The sequence below is a fragment of the Protopterus annectens genome, chromosome 16.part0 (genome assembly GCF_019279795.1).
Source record: "Protopterus annectens isolate FY-2018-M chromosome 16.part0, PAN1.0, whole genome shotgun sequence".
Lineage (NCBI taxonomy): Eukaryota > Metazoa > Chordata > Ceratodontiformes > Protopteridae > Protopterus > Protopterus annectens.
Window position 1 is genome coordinate 32,030,862 of NC_056750.1, and position 18,111 is coordinate 32,048,972.

The 18,111-nt window shown below is 41.1% G+C and overlaps 1 protein-coding gene across 1 annotated transcript in view; it reads left to right on the plus strand.

Annotated features, from left to right (window-relative positions):
- The window catches only part of CFAP77 (cilia and flagella associated protein 77), a 2,131,249-nt gene that overhangs the window by 1,615,429 nt on the left and 497,709 nt on the right, over window positions 1-18,111 (plus strand). The gene's annotated exons all lie outside the window — the stretch shown is intronic.

Below are 18,111 nucleotides of genomic sequence, written 5' to 3' on the forward strand. Positions count from 1 at the left end.
GTAACCTTCTTCCACATCTATAGCTATTCCTCCTTCGACTCCAGCTGAAATTTTGGAGCCCCTGGCACCGACCATCCCGGCTCCAACTGTTTTAGTGGTGGTCAGAACTCCTTCTTCGGCACCGATAACAACCCTGAGCTCCCCCATTTTGTTGGACCCAAAGACCTCCTGGGGTTGAGGCTTTGGTGCCAGTTCCGAGGGGCAGGGTTCACCTTTGATACTTTTGCAACCCTCCATATCCCTAAGTGCTTCAGCATAAGTAAGTTCGACCCTGCCTTCAGCTTCAAAGGCGGCCTCCTCGGTGTGGGGTGGGACCTCGATTCTGAAGGAGTCTATTTTAGTTCCAGGCTCCCATCCCTCTGTGGGGGGGGGGGGCTGACTTCCAGGCCATGGAGAGGGCCTTGTCCATTGTGGACAAACAGTCTATGCCTACCCTGTTGGGCCAAGTATCTTGTTCATCCCCTCAACCAGAGCTTCCACCAGTCTCTTCCCTGGGACAGAGGGCACAAAAGTCTCAGGATCAAACCACATTGGTTATGTCATCTTTGGATACCTCTCCAGAGCACCCCACCAAAGAGGTACCTAGGAAGAAAAAATGCAAGAGGAAGCACTTGGACTCCCTGTAGAGTTCTTCACTGAAGATACCAATTTCGATGAAGGGGAAGGTTCCTCTAAGTCACCCCCTGAACATGTTTCCTTCAGAAATATCCCAGAAATCCTGAAACAGAGAGGTGGCTGGACTACCCTCCAACCTTCCTCAGAGGAATCAGTATACCTAGAGGCTTTTCATACCCAGCCCTCTACCTGTTGGATCTCTCCGCCCGCTGATGATCTTATTATGCTGATTGCTCAGCGGGCCTGGAAGATGCCTGACTCTATCGAGGCAATCCCTAAGACACCTGACTGTATTTTCTCTCTGTCCCAAAAGATGAGCAACACTGGGCTAAAGGTATTCTTCTAGGTGCCATGGTGGTAGCAGCAGCCACCAAAAAGGAACTTGCTGATGAATGTCCTATGATCCATTCTCCTAACAAGGAGTCTAGGACTATGGATAGATTTGGGAACCTCATATATGCTTTGTAGACCTTCGCTGTCAAGTCCTTGAACTATATGGTGCATTTTACCAGGCTTCAGAGATATCTGATTAAAGAGCTTTCAGATACTCTTTCAGGAGCAGTAGCTGAAGGGGTTAGAGACAAAGATACTTCTCAGCTTGCCATCCTTGAATCAATTTCCAATTCATCCATGAGGCTAATTGTTCATGCTGCCAAAGGGACAAGTAGAGCAGTGGGTTCAGGCACAGCCATTAGGAAACATGCCTGGATGCGCTTATGTGAGTTTGCAGAGCCACTTAAGTCTTTTTTCGCCAGTGTTGCATTTGATGGATCATCCCTTTTGGCCCCAAAGTTAAAGACACTCTAGCCAGATATGAGAAAGATGGGAAGACCCTTTCTGCCATGAGTGTACACTTCTCCACTCCTCAACAGCCCTATTCCAGGAACCAGAGAAATGGTAGGCTATGGTTCAAAAAGACCCAAGGACCTTTCCAAGACTCACACGGCAATGACTTCCTCCCAGGTCGAGGTAGAAGTAATAATGGAAGATGCCATCCAAGAGGCAGAAGTGGCCCACAGAATCAAGGTTCCAGGAGCTCCTTCCCTGGTAACTCCTATCAGCGCTCCTGAAAGGAGGTCTGATTGCTATCCTCTGGAGGCAGTCAGGGGACGATTATCCCTGCACCAATCTGCCTGGCTAGGAATAACAGTGACAAATGGGCACAGAGGATCATTACCAGAAGTTACAAAATTCCGGATAGAAGAACCAAAGAATCCAAGAAGAATCTCAGACGTTCCACCCAGTCACAGGGAGGCAGCAGTCTTAGAAATTCAAAAACTGCTCAACAAAAGAGTCATCCAGGCAGTCCCACTAGACCAGAGAGGATCTGGAATTTACTCAAGATTCTTTTAGTGCCAAAGAAAACAGTGGACTGGAGACTATCTTAGATCTCAGTCAGTTGAACAAATCTGTTCAACAATCTAAATTCTGGATGGTCTCGGTTCAGTCTATACTTCCATTATTGGAAAAAGATGATTGGATGTGCTTAGTAGATCTTCAGGATTCATTTTACCACATGAAAATAAACAAGCACTCCAGAAGACTCCTGCACTTCTGGCTAGGAGCCAGTCACTTTCAGTTCAGAGCACTGCCCTTTGGTCTCAACACTGCCCTCAGGGTGTTCACCAAATGCATGGCAGTGGTAGCAGTGCATCTCAAACTGCTGGGATTCTGAGTGTTTCCATATCTAGACGACTGGCTCCTTAACGCTCCCATCAGGTGTCAACTCATAAACGCATGAGATTACATTCTACTTCTTTGTTCCAGCTTAGGAAATCATTATAAACTATGAAAAATTCCATCTGGAACCATCTGAACAGCTGGATTTTATGGAAGCTATGTTCGACACAGTCACCAGCTTTGCATCACTTCCCTTAAAAAGACTTCAAAAGACCACATCACAAGTCAGTCAGATCATTCACAGCAAGACTCATTCTATAGGCTCTAGGGTCAGTGGCAGCCTCTATAACCCTAGTCCCCCTGGCTAGATACCACATGAGAATTCTTCAATGGCCCCTGGCCTTCCAATGGTCCTTATTGAAGCAATCAATGTCCCATCAGATACTGATCACCAGTCGATGCAAGGAAGATCTAAGCTGGTTGCTCCACTCTGACAAGATATTGTTGGGTCGCCCCTTTGTCCCTCCTCAACCCCAAGCCATAGTGATCACGAGCGCATCCCAGATAGGGTGGAAGAGGACATTATCTGAGAAAAACAGTCCAAGGCACTTGGTCTTGCCTGGAGGCAACTTGCATATAAATGTTCTGAAGATGAGGGTGGTGCACTTAGCATTGTAGGTATTTCAAGATCCCCTCCCCTTGGGAATAATTGCAGTTAAAACAGACAACATGTTGGTAGTCTGGTATATCAACAAACAAGGGGGAACCAGATCTTACCTTCTTTGTCGAGAAGCTCTCAGAGTTTGGCAATGGGTGATTTCATCCAACCCCTTTCAAATGGCAATGCACATTCCAGGGAGCTCCATTGTGATTGCAGACAAACTGAACAGAACCCTCTTCATGCCTCATGAGTGGTCTCTCAATCCAATGGTGGCGGACAATATTTTCTGTCACTAAGGCCAACCTTGATGGGACCTGTTTGCGTCTTCTCTGAACAACAAGTGCAGTAATTACTTTTCCCTAATTCCCCTCCTGGGGGAGTCACGCAGAGACCCTGTCCTTCATGATTGGCCCCACAGTCTACTGTACACTGTTCCCCCAATTCCACTAATATGTCAGTTTCTAAAGTAAGCCAACAGGTCGAAGAACAGAATATTCCTCAATGCACCATTCTGGCCCCAACAGGTCTGGTTTCCCTTCCTAATGCCTCATCTGCTTCGGAAACCCTCGAGACTAGACCTGGCTCCAGACCTATTGTCATACCCTGAGGGACTGGTTCAGCCAATCCTACATCTCAAGCTCACAGATTAACTTCTCCACTTCACATGCTTGCCAGGCATTCCTCCCACACTTCCCCGGTCCAATGCATCATTCTGGCCCACCACAAACCTTCAACTAGAAAATTGTACCATAACAAATGGCTAAAGTTTGCTAAGTGGTCACTTGACCGTAATCTTGACCCATATGCAGCGCTCTTAGACAGTTTTAGACTTACTCTATGAGAGAGGCTCATCAGGTTCTACTATTCGGTTGCAACTTGCTGCAATATGTAACTTCCATATTCGTTTCAGTGGTTCATCACTTATGTCACATAAACTTTGTAAAGCCTTTTTGAAAGGAATCTTAATGATCAGACCTCTGTATAAAGAACCCTCTGCACCCTGAGATTTGAACCTGGTTCTTCAGTCGCTGATGTCTCCCCCTTTTGAACCTTCAGCGAGTTGTGACTTAAAGTTCTTGTCCTGAAAAAACGTATTTTTAATAGCTATCACTTCTGCCAGAAGAATATCTGAAATACAAGTCTTGTCCTGTAAACCCCCTTACTTAATCTTTCATAAGGACAGAGTTTCCCTTTGGACAAATCCTTCCTTCTCACCAAAAGTTGTTTCCGAGTCGAATATCAATCAGACTTTACATCTCCAGGTCTTTTTTCCCAATTTTTCCAATAAAGGAGAATATTGTCTACATTTACTAGATATGCACAGACAACTACGTGTCTATTTTCACAGAACAAAGGATATCAGAAAATCCAACCAGCTATTTGCAGTCTTTTTTTCAGTCTCTTTAGGGGCATTATCCAGTATCTAAAATTACCCTGGCAAAATGGCTTAAGGACTGTATCACCTTTATTTACAACAAAAAGGGTCTTCACCCATCAGGGCCTGTAAAAGCACATTCAATGAGAGCTATAGCAGCTTCTGTAGGTTTTCATGCCAGAGCTTCCTTAGATTATATTTGTGCAGCAGCAACATGGGCATCTCCTCATACTTTTATTACTCATTACAAACTGGACCAGATCTCTAGAGCATGTGCATCATTCAGCTCAATGGTGATCAGGAATATTCTTCCATGAGACCTCCCAAGGTTCAGGTAGCTAGGGAATCTGTCCCATAGTCAAGGATAGAGTGAAGATTGACATTGTCAGATAAAGAAGTTATGTCTTACCATAAAATTCCATCTGTGTTGTTGATCTTCACTTATATTTGACATTCCTGCCCTCCTTCACCCAACCTCTAGGCCTCTTGGTGGATCGGACCTCTCCAAAGATTGTTTTTCTTTATAGATACACAGATATGGCCTCTGATCTATTATTCCATGTCTACCACTATTGTTTGAAAACTTGATCTGAGGTAATCTTGTGAGGAACATTATGGGTAGAGCTTAGCTCGAGAGTTTTTGGAAGGCGCAAGCTGGAATAACTGCCGAATTCAGAACCGAATCCACAGCCAAGGATAAGTGAAGATTGACAACACAGATGGAATGTTATGCTAAGACATAATTTTGTTTTTTTTTTCTTGTGATTGGTAAGGGGTTTATTTGATTCTGCCCAATGACAAAGCCCAGAGAATGAGTGCTGCAATTGTGTTTACACGTTAAAGAGACACTTGTTGGCATGAAGAAGCATAACATCATCACTATACGCAATTATGTCAAAGGTGGGGAGATCATTAAGACAAGTCATTAATAAAGAGGGAGAAAAAGACAGGGACCAAGAATACAGCCTTGGGGACACCTGTAGTGAAAGTGCTGATAGTAGAGACTTGTTTGTTAAAATGGGTTTTGATCCGTCTTTTTTTCAGATAACTTTGGAACTATTTGATTATATTTCCAAGGTTTTCAATTAAAATTTTAGGTTGTGGATTACAGTTTTGAAAGCCCTGGTCATATATATGAAGAGACCAGCAGTGATAAGCCCGTCACTGATTTTACTAGATGGTGTCACTAGCACTGAGCAGAGATGCTGATGGACTGAAAGCATTTCTGAAACCTTGCTGTTTGTCAGACAGCAGTCCATAGCTATTAATATGTTTGAAAAGTTGCCTAAATATGATTTTTTTCAAAACATTTATCTAATGGGAAAAGATTTGAGATAGGATGAAAGTCCTTACAGGTTTTAGGAGACGATAGTTAAGAGTGAGAGAGTATGTAGGAATGCTTGAATGTTTGTTTGTGTCTTTCGGCTTTTCCCGGTTAGGGGTCGCCACAGCGGAACTCCGGTCCGCTAATGATTGGCAGTAGATTTTTACGTGCTGGCTTGCCGGGCCTAACGCACAGCCTTCAGTGAAAGAACGCCCATTCACGCATGTCGCCACACAGAAGATGCTCTAACTGAGAATCAAACGGGCAATGTCTAACTGTGAGGCGACAATGCTACTGCAGCAGCACCACCACAGTTTTTATGTAGGAATGCTTGAATGTATGGAGTACAGTTCCTGTAGTTAAGGAATGGGTGAAAATGAAGGTGAGTGGCTTGGCTATTTCATTAGTGGCTCTTCTGAGAAAAATAAGGTGTAGAGTTGTAATGCTGGTGAGGAGGGTTTCAAGATTTTCATGAATGATTTGGTTTATTTAGTGGAAATCTTAGTAAAGTAAAATGTGGCATCATACTCAGCCAAACAGTAAAGTTGAGGTGAGATGTGAGTACCTGCCTATGTAGTTGAGAAGTCCTGGATAATAGAAATGAAAAATGATTTATAGTCCTCTGTTCTATAAATGGTGGTTTTATCAGCTGAAGTAGATTTGTTGTGGGATGGGTCACATATTTGGCTTGTCAATAGTTTTTTCTCTTTTCAGAAGTATTTAGGAATGCTTGTGGAAGACATTTATTTTTGCCTAAATTATTGGGATTTGGCTGAGTTGGTTGTGTTCTAATTTGCTTTTTAAAGTTAGGTATGTTTGGTGTAGTTGGTTACAGAGAAGGCTGGTGTTGGGAGAGTTCTTTCTTTCAGTTTAACCAGACATTATCTTTGTGCTTCATTAATGCTGTTATTAATTCAAGGACATTTGAGCCCCATAAGCTTTCTGCACACACTAAGGAAAAGTGATCCCAAATAGAAGAAATGATGTCAGTGAAGAAAGTTAGAACAACTGAGGATCCTGGAACTTTAGAAAGAAGGCCAATCATAAGGTGTTTAGGTAGAGATCCAAATTGGCTAACTTGTGTTCAGGGAAAAGGTGGCCAGTTACCAGCTGAGGTGGGGGGGGGGGTTATTGTTTTGAACAACCAATATGGCAATATAGGGCAAAAGACACTTAGGTTATTAGGTAAAATAAGCAAGGTTTAAGTCTGAATGGCTTCCAGTCTAAAAGTTGGGCCTTGCTGAATTTTTATTAGCAGCCCGTGGTTGAGAAGTTGTGGCATATTATTTACTTGCTTGGCCTCCCTGCCTAAAGCATTAAAATCGAAGTCACCTAGGATGATGGTATTTTTTGAGCTCCAGTGGGGAAAATTTTTGCCAAATGTTTTTAATAGTAGATATGGGGAGGTACAGGTAACTGTGATGGTAAAATCAATATTCTTGTCTAAGACTGATTTGAATCCTGAATACATTATTCATAAATGGTTCATCAAAAATCAGGGTAATCTTTTACGGTATTCATCTGGAAATTCTAATGGTTGTAATGTTGATGTCTAAGCATTTTCTTTGCCGTAAGCATGGCTTTGACCACCAGACTACCCTGCTAGTTAAGGGCTTTCATTTTAACAATGCCAGAAACACTTGTATGTAGTTCTTCCAGTTCAAATGTTCTCATCTTAAAGGCAGCTATTACTTGAGTGCCTCACACTGTATGACAGAATTGGCTATAGTGGAGCACTGGAAAACCTTTTTTTGGTGCAGGTTTGGGTGGAGAATCCATGACTGACAGGACTGTTATCCTTGATTGACAGCATTGGTGATGTCTACTATCAGTTTTTTTTTAAACAAAAACATCTTTATTAAATTATCACTTATGCCATAGGCAATCATACATTTATATAAATTAAAACAAACCATATTGACATAATCTTAGTTGCAAGCATTATGCATCACTTATAATCTTCCAATCATTTCCAGTCAAATTCAGATCCTGACTTCTTTCAAACCTCATTCCTCCCCTGTATGTTTTGTTCCCACAATTCCCATGTTTTCCTGTGTAATTTGCTCCTACCCTTTTCTAAAGATCCCAATTTGTGTTTTATCTCTGTTTTGTATCATTGCTCAGAAAAATCATTTTGCTAGATACACCAATTTGCTCACCCAGTATCTCTGATAGAATAGTCTGTAGGGAATCTTTAGTCTGCTAACTCATTAAACGCACAGAAAATATGTTCCCAGTTACGTCTTTCTTCCATCACACTTCCAACATTTGCTATCTACCTGATGAAAAAATTCTCTGGAGTCTAAGCAAAAATCCCAAACCTTCTGAATGTTGTTGCATATTTGGGAGACAAACATATGTCACCCCCTCCTTTGTATCTTTGTGAATTGCTTATCCAATTTCTCTTGCCAATCCTTTCTAACCTCCTCTGATTGATTCTTATACTTATCATGCAATATTTTATATGCTCTACTAATTATTCCTTTAACAGCAGCTTCTGTCAAGGTCTAAAACCTCTACCAGTGCTGGTCTTTCATTTAGGACCCCCCTATTTCTTTCTCTTTGCCTATACTCTGATATCAATCTTTGATAGGGAAGGCAATCTCTAACCTGCGGTCCAAATAGATTTTTGGCATCTTCCCATTCTGTTTGTGATGAGTTATGGTCCCACCACTACCAACTAATATGTGATGAGGTGATGGTCCCACCACTGACAAACAATATGTGACACGTGATGATCCCACTACTGCCAACCAATACGTGATGTCCCCTCTCTGGGCCAGTAATCAAGGAGCCTGAATCCTCACTACTGACAGTGGAGCGGCATGTGCATTTGGAATACGAATGGATACATTTAGTATTTCCAGATGCAGACCTCTCTGCATCAAGCACAGTTTCCCTTAATAGCATACAGGGAACACACTCAGCCTGGGCTCTGGATTTCTCTATATCTGTCTCCCTCCAGGTCCCCAGTAAGACACCCCACTGGCACAGCTGTAGAGTTAGGTCCACAGCTGAGTGTCCAAACCAAGTCCTCCAGTACCCTCTCTGTAAACCCACTGCTTTGTGTCCCTGCCCAAGTAGCTGATACCAACACACTGAGAGGTTTTTACTTGAAAAAGCCCAGCACTACGACCGGGTGAAAGCGCTTGTATTTATCTGTGGAATAAATTATTTGTTGCCTTCCAGTGCATCCAGACCATTTTTTTCAGTTACTAGTTACCAGTTTTATGGTCTGTGTTTTCCAAATTTTGTTTGTTTACACTGAGAGATTTTATTCTTCACACACACACACACACACACACACACACACACACACACACACACACACACACACACACACACACACATACACACACCTGAGAAAGGCTGGCACAGATTTACCTGCTGTGACCCCTTCTTCCCAGAGTGTAAGGTAGTTATCACTGCCACCAGACACTCCTTATTCAGCTACTGTAAGGCCCTTAACAAAAGGTAACCTCCAAAAAACAGCAGGCAATTCCAGAAAAGACAACTATGAGCTGAAATGTTGTTCCACACAATTTAATTAGACAGCACATACAAGGATTGAGTGCTTTCATAACATATACTTCATCAGAATCATTAATACAAACAAAACACCATCCTTAAATACCCCTCCCCAGCAATCACATGACTCATTGCACATTTCCCAGTACTCCAAAACCATTACATTAAACCATTTTTAAAAGACGAACCCCCACTCACAACATTAAAATTAAACATTATTCCATAAAAATGTATATATGTGTGTTGTGCAAAATCTTTTTTTGTTTATAATAAAATGGGGATATCATACTACGTGTGATTTTAATCTTAACACACTAGATATTGACAAGTAATACTAATACAAATGGTAGTAGCTGACCAAGACAGCTAGGCCTTCTGGAGTAGCTCACACAGTGTCACCAAATAAATGTAAGCACTCTCAAAAGTTAAATATGTTCTACAAGGACCAGCCACAATAAAAGTTTAAATATATTTAATAATGCATAATAAAAGCACATGAAAATACTGAATATATCTTCACAGTAAACCACAGAGTTCAAATCACAGGAGATATTGAAAACAATGTTGATCGACAGACTCAAACAAATAAAGAAAAACAATATCTAAACTAAGTTTGGTCGGCCGAGGTGGTGCAGGGTTAGTATTGTCACCTCACAGCAAGAGGCTGTTTGGTTTGATTCTCAACTGGAGCACCTTCTGTTTGGAGTCTGCATGTCCTCCTTGTGGTCGAGTGAGTTTTAAAGACATGCGGTGTGTGTGTGTGTATGTGTGTGTGTGTGTGTGTGTGTGTGTGTGTGTGTGTGTGTGTGTGTGTGTGTGTGTGTGTGTGTGTGTGTGTGTGTGTGTGTGTGTGTGTGTGTGTGTGTGTGTGTGTGTGTGTGTGTGTGTGTGTGTGTGTGCGTGTGTGCGTGTGTGCGTATGTGTGCCTTCTCTGGCTGGCAACTCAACACCGTAAAAAAACACTGCCAATCAAGCTGCGGACCAGTGATCTGCTATGGCGATCCCTAATGGGCAAAGCCAAAAGTAATATCTAAACTAAGCTACACTATATCCCTGACTGAATCTAGGAGAATTACTGTTCCCTAATAACTTACTTGATAGAGCAAGGCACAATGAAATACATGAGCAGTCTTTCTAGTCAGGTTCCCCAAAACAGAATACACCTTACTCAGAGATTACTCCCTGTAAAATATAATATCCAAGATGGCCTGCAGAATGACCTCATCTGATCACCTGACTCTAGGTTCTCACACTATTCACCTTTGAAGCTGAGACAGGAATTTAGCATAGACAGCTACAATAGACATCTAAATGTTTATGGCAATGCCTGGGGTTCCCCTCTCCTTGATGAACTGATGAACAAAGGCTTCACCCAGACCCACTGTCTCCAGTCCTATTCAGCACTGTGGGGTGCTGTTTTAATGGTTTAACATTTCATTTACATTTCCCTTATTATTCTTAAAGTAAGTTAGCTGGTTAAACTTTGCTGTCCCAGTGTCCTCTATTAAAACATATACATTTCATTCAGTTACAATAATACCTGTACATTTCTTTTTATTCCAGCAGGGTGCACTGTTGATACATTTTAACACAGGCAAACCTCACACATACATTTTCAGCACAAACATCTGTACAAATCAGTTTGAATAACAAATGACATATAACTAATAACAATTCCAGCTAGCTGTACTGGCACAAGTCATACATCCACTGCCCTACTTCGCCTGGCATGGCTGGCAGTACCTCCTTTCATCACCCTATTAGTTCTCATTCTCTAGTTATTTCCTCCCAATACCTTGGTTCCTTTGTAAGTTTTCTCCTATATATTCCAGCCCCCTCTCGCCTATTGTCTGTATCCCTAATTGCTGACATTCCTATCATCAGAATCTCCTTTCTTCAGTCCTGTGTTGGCGTAATTCTTAGAATGCTTTCTGCTAATTTATGAATACAATATTCTGTATGATTATTGTTTTTCTCCTTAAATATCTGCATCCAAAATTCCATTCTCTCCTCGTTTCTTGAGCTTCTGCCCTGTTTAATCATCATCCCTTTTCCACTTTGAATTACAAGTTTCTGCTTATGCTATGTATAGGAGCCTTAATTGCATAGCTCTGAAATACCACTTCAAATTGGATAATCCCAATCCACCTTGTTCCATTGATAGAATCAGCTTACTCCACTTGCTCTTGCCATCTTCCCCTCCCAGACAAAATCCTTCAGCTGTTTATAAATTGCTATCCACAACTTCCCTCTGGTTGATAAAAATATGACTGACCCGTGTATCAGACTATTGGGACTAAAAACTAAAAACATTTTAACTGCTTATCTTACTATCCATAGCCAGTTTCTCAGTTTTTGTATTATCTTTTGTTTAGTCTCTTCCCAGATATCCTTAGCTGCCACACTAGAATCATTTTTAATCCATACTCCTAAGTACTTCATTTTATCATGTCCCCATAAATGTGAATATTACTGAACTAATTTGTGTTTGGGAACATCATTTACCACTATTGCCTTTGTTTTAGCTTCATTAATTTTGTAACCTGAAAAGATTTGAAACTGTCTAGGACTCTGGACAGATTTAGGAAGCGAGTGCATTTATCAGTGACTTTTGGAGTCATTTCCCTGCATTACTTGGCACAATTTACCAAATTACAGAGGGATTTTATGAAGGAACTCTCAAAAACCCTCTCAGGGACTAATACGGCTAAGGCGGAGTCTTCTGTTGCTTCACAGTTAGTGACCCTTCAGTCCATTTCAAATTCACCTATGAGGCTCATTTCACATGTAGCTGAAGGTGCCTCAAGAGTGGTGGGTTCAGGCATTTCCATCAGGAGACATGCTGGATGTGCCTGTGTGATTTTGCGGAGCCCTTCAAGTCATCCTTTGTCAATGTTCCTTTTGATGAAAGTTCGTTATTTGGCCCCTAAGTGAAAGACACACTCTCCAGATGTGAGAAAGATGGTGAGACCCTGTCTGCTGTTGACGTATATTTTTTGACTCTTCAAAGGACCTTTTCCAGGAATCAGTGAGGTGATTGAAAGATGTAAGTCAAGAAATCCCAAGGTCCATTCCATGATCCAAGCAGAGAACCCCCCCCCCCCCCCGAGGCAGAGGAGGGAACTCAAATACCACGCACATGGCAGAGGAGGCCCACAGAACCAAGGGTCCAGAGATTCCATCTCTGACAGACCGTATCAATACTACCAAAAGGAGGGGCGATTGCCCACGTCTGGAGGCAGTTGAGAGTCAATTATCCCTGCACCAGAGAGCCTGGCTAGACATAACAAAATATACTTGGGTGAAGAGGATTATTTTCACAGGCTATATAATTCTCTTTTCCCTACCCCCACTGTTACACAACAAAATTCCTAACATTCAACCCAGTCAGAGGAAGACAGCAGATTTAGAAATACAAAAGCTGATAGACAAAAGTCATCTAAGAAATCCCCAAGACCAGATTGAATCTGGAACTTACTCAACTTTTATTTATGTATGTATTTATTTAACATTTGTTTACTGGGAAAGTCCAACTGAACCAGAGCCCATTTTCAGTGCAGGCCAAGAGAGAGAAATGCTCCAGATGCATGTCTTGGAATGTGGAAGGAAACCGGAGCACATGGAGGAAACCCACACAAATGCAGGGAGGAAATGCAGACTCCAAGCAGAAGCCACCCAACTGCTGCATCCCTGCAATTCTTTTTAGTGCCAAAGACAACAGGGGACTGGAGACCAAACTTGGATCTCAACATTCTGAGCAAGTTAGTTCAGTATACCCAGTTCCAGATAGTCACTGTACGGTTCATTTTGCCTTTCTTGCACAAGGACAACTGGATGTACTCTATTGATCTCCATAATGCATCCTATCAAATAAAAATGAGCAGACGGTCTAGGAGATACATATGCTTCCAGCTGGGATAGCCAGTCAGTACCAGTTCAGAGCACTGCCCTTTTGTGTCATCCACAGCCCTCAGGGTGTTTACCAAATGTATGGCAGTGGTAGCTGTTCACTTGAGACTGCAGGGATTCTGAGTGGTTCCATACCTAGATGACTGGTTCCTCACTTCCTCAACCAGGTATCTACTGATAACAGCTCAAAACTATGTATTCCAAACTTGTTCCAATCTGGGCATCACAATCAACCACAACAAATCTCAACGTCAATCTTCTCAGATGATAGCATTCATAGGAACCAATCTGAACACAACATCAATGATAGAGTCTCTGACCTTGCTGAGGATTAAAACCATTCAGTTTCAAGTCAGCAGAATAATTCAGAGTTCATCAATACCAGCCCACAAGGTATTACAGACCCTTGGGTTGATGTCTGTGGTGATAGTTCTGCTTCTACTAGCAAGGTACCATATGAGAATTTTACAATGGACATTGGAAACCCAGTGGTCCATTCTTTATCAACCTGTGTCCACCAAGATTAGTATAACTCAGGTCTGCAAAAGATACCTTTGGGGGTAGATTCACTCAGATCAATTTTTGCAAGGTCGTCCATTCATCCTTCCTCAACCCAAGGCCATAGTGACCATGGATGTTATCCAGATTGGGTATGGTGGGGCATTTCTTAGGATAGAAGGTTCAAGGCACATGGTCCACTGAAAAGGCCAAATTACATATCAATGTACTGGAAGTGAGAGCAGTACTCCTAGCATTGCAGACATTACAAGACTCTCTCCCTTCTGGGACTATTGTGATTCAAACTGACAATATGTCTGTGGTATGGTACATCAACAAACAAAGAGGAGCCAGATTTTACCCCTTATGTCGAGAAGCTATGAGAGTGTGGCAGTGGGTAATCTCTTCAAATCAATTTCTGATAGCAACGCACATTCCTGAGAAATCCAGCGTGGTAGCAGACAAGTTGAGCAGATCCTTTCTACTACTTCACGAGTGGTCTGTCAACAAGAAAGTGGTGGAAACGATTTTCTGCCATTGAGGTCAACCATGTTGCAATCTATTTACACTCCCTCTGAACAACAAATGCAGTAGGTTTTTTGCCCTGACCCCCCCCCCCCCGCCAGGGAGTCACTGAGAGAAGCTCTCCTTCATGATTGACCCCCAGGTCTCCTTCTGTGCTTATCCTCCAACTCCCCTAATCTTCAAATTTCTACAGAAAGCATTCTGATTGAAGAGCAAAGTCATCCTTATTGCCCCTCATTGGCCTTGACAGATGTGTTTTCCCTTAATTTGGCCTCATCTGCTTTACCCGCCTTGGATTCTGGATCTGATTGCAGACCTCTCATCTCACCTGACATGTATAATTCACCCAGACATCTCGGGCCTCAAGTTAGCCACATGGTATCTTCAATTCCACTGATAGCCTGACAGCCAAAGCTCTCATCTCAAGTGCACCACATTCTTTTATCTTGTCACAAGGCTTCCACCAGGAAGCTCTACAAGGGTAAATGGAAAAGATTTGCCCTTTGGGCACAACAACATGACACGGACCCTTTGTCAGCACCAGTACATAAAATTCTTGAATTTCTGACTTCCATTTCTAATGAATGGGATAGTCCTGCTACAGTTAATGTTCAGCTAGCTGCTATCTCCAATTTCCGTATTGGAGTTGATAGTTCTACATTGGTGTCTTCACATCTTTGTAAGGCTTTTATAAAAGAACCATTCTACTAAATCCCCCTTCAACTGACCCTACTTCACCATGGGATCTTACTTTGGCCCAAACTCAAGGATCTTTTTAACTCTGTTGCAAAATGTGAATTGTGATATCTGACTTGGAAGATGTTTTTTCTCATAGCCATAACATCGGCTAGAAGGGTTTCAGAACTTCAAGCCTTATCTTCTAAGCCTCTTTATTTAATCTTTCACAAAGATAGCATGTCTTTAAGAAGCAACACTTCCTTCCTTCCTTCCTTCCTAAGGTGGTGTCAGAATCTAACATTAATCAAGCTATTGATCTCCCTGTATTCTTTCCAAATTTCTCTAACAAAGGCAAATACATGTTACACTTATTGGATGTTCACAGACAATTTTATTTCTATCTGCACAGATCTGAAAAATTTAGGAAATCCAACCAGTTGTTTGTATCCATTTCAGAAAGCAGATTGGGTCAACTGGTTTCAAAAGTAACTGTATCAAAATGGCTGACTGATTTTATTTCTTTTGTCTATAAAAGGTTTGGTCCTTCCAAAGCCTTTTAAAGCCCATTCAACCAGGTCTATAGTGACATCATCAGCTTTTTTTATCCAGAACTTCCATGGACGATATTTGTGCAGTTGCAACTTGGGCTAACCCTCATACATTTAATACTCATTACAAATTGGATCTGGTCAGGAGGGGAAGAGCAGTATTCAGGAATATCCTTCCTTAGAGTCAACCCAGAATTCAGGTAGTTGGGACTGTGTTCCATAGGTTGAAGAATGAATGAAAATTGACAACATCAGATAAAGAAGATTTGTACTCACCATAACATTCCATTTATGTTGTCCATTTTCATTCTTCCTCAACTCCTGTACCTCCAGTCCCCTGCCATGTTTCTTTGATGACTTCTGGTACGACGGGAGAGTGCCACAGGAAACAAGTTCCTTTCTTTTGAGCTCCACAAAGTGATTTTCCATAGTAATGTGAAAATGTGGTAATGTCTTACAACAGGGAGCTACAAATAAGATCTGGGGAAGGAGGGGGACTACAGCATTATGGATAAGGGAGGAGTGTGAGAGTTTGTAGCTTCCATGAGCTGTAGACCAGCGGCCAAGTCGAATCAGAGGATCAGATCGAACCTCCATATGTTGAGGAAGAATGAAAATGGACAACACAGATAGAACATTATGGTGAGTATATAACTCATTTTTTGTGCTGGGACACAGGATATGAATTGCCTTGACATGGTAAGGCCTTATTAAAGGACAGCAATGGGATTCTGTTATTAAATGCTCAACTTCTGTGTCTTTATTCTCCCTATTTATTTTCCCTGTTGTGAATAAACAACAACACAGCATTTAAAATATTTTAAATTGACGGTTTCTATTCACTAGAACAATACCTTACTGTACTGTGGTGGTTTCACTTTCAAAAAACTTTTACCCTGCCCTTGCTGCAGTCTCCAATTCACTGATATAATCAAGGCCACTGAATACAGGTAATTTTCTGAACAGTTGCCTCCCCAAACTGACATCACCATGACTGTCCTAAAAATCCACCCATGCTGTAATGTCACAGCTCCCTGGTCCTTCCCCTACCCATACAGAAAGTAAAGGCTAGAACAAGAAAACAGTACATAAGTCAAGTCTCCTGCTGTGAGCTGTCAATCACAGCACAGTTCAAATTACTCTTAGCACTTTGACACCTAGAGAAGTTAGGTGTGAAGGGGGAATGGGAGATTAGTCAAAGTAGTACAATTCAGGTTTCACAAAAAAATACAATTTAGCCATTCTAAAAAGAAGCAGCAGTAAAAAATAAAAAGCACTTTGAAAGTCTGTTCTGTGGCATTTGCACTGTTTGTGTTTTAAGTAGTCATTGAACGGCATGAAATGTTACTTAAAACTGACCGAAAAACAGCAATGTATGCATGTAAAATCAATGCAGTGACAGGAGCTTTAGGAAGAAAGAGGCCTGCGTGATGTAACGTTTTACAGACGAGCACTGCATTTTGGGATACCTAGAGGCAGACTAAACAATCCGAATTACTTCAAAATGCCAGACTCCATATGGTCAGACTCAGAAATTATGTATAAAAATATTTAAAAACCTGTAAATAGTCCCAGAGTGGTGTTAAAATGTATGGAATCCAAGCCATGATGAAATAAACATGTTTTTTGAGTCTGTGTGTGCGGTTCTCCTTTAAGTTTAAAGCTATTGGCTGGCAAAAAACAATTACAAAAAATGGAAATCAAAGTCAAAATACACAACTTTTATCTGTGTATGTGCATGCATCTGTTTGTATGGCAACATTATTAAGACACAATACATGAACCACTTGTTCTTTTACAGTAGGTACTGTCGTATTGGCAACTATTTTCATGTAGACAAAAATGATTCTGTCAATTTAGTTTTCCTTTCACTTGCTTGTTCCTTTTTATATGTATTATTTTATATATATTTAAAACTTTTCCCTGAAAAGTATTAACTTTATTCTTGTCTTGCAACTGTATTATGCGCCTACATGTGTTCCATTTTTCCATATCTGACTGTTAATGTCTTTATAATTGCAGACTTGCAGAAAATGATTTTTATTGTTGTATTAAAAATAAAACAATTTAAATTTTACATGATTTGCCAATATTTTGACTTTGTGAACAGCACCAACCCATGTGTTTTACTTCCTCAACTATTTCTCATTTTGGTTTGCAATCTCCATATTAAAGGCAATCTCAATTCCCCTTGGAAATGTTAAATTTTACTCAGAGACTAATTTACTGCAAATGCCAGTCATTAGTCAATCTTTAAGTCAAATTAAACAGTTCATGGCACAATATTTCAGTTTAATAATTGTTACTTAGCTTCCTTTTAATGCAACTTTAACTTTATGCATGTAACCCAACATATGTGAGTATTTTTGCTATAACTGCTATTATATCAATATTGTTTAAAATTGTACTTGTTTAAAATGTACTACTGGAGCTTTTCTCCTTGGGTCTCCACTGAAAATGGGCCACAAGCCCAGTTGGACAAATCCGGTTAACAAATGTCAATAAAGAAATAAATAAATAAAAATAAATAATAACATGTTTAGATCCCCTTGCAAACACACACATCCTCTCAAAAACATAAAAGTGATCCCTGTATCTGTAAAACTTTTCACAGAAAGAAACTTTGTAGGAAGGCTTTCACTCCCATTTGCCTTGGGCCTTGGCTCTTATTACAATATTCCTAAGTGGTTTCTGCTTGAATCTGCCTCACAGGTGACGCCTGTATCTGTAAACCTTTTCATAGCAAAAAACTTTGTATGAAGGCTTTCCATACTCATTTGCCACTAATCTCTGATTCCATTATGTACTTTATCGCTCTTGTTGCATCTGT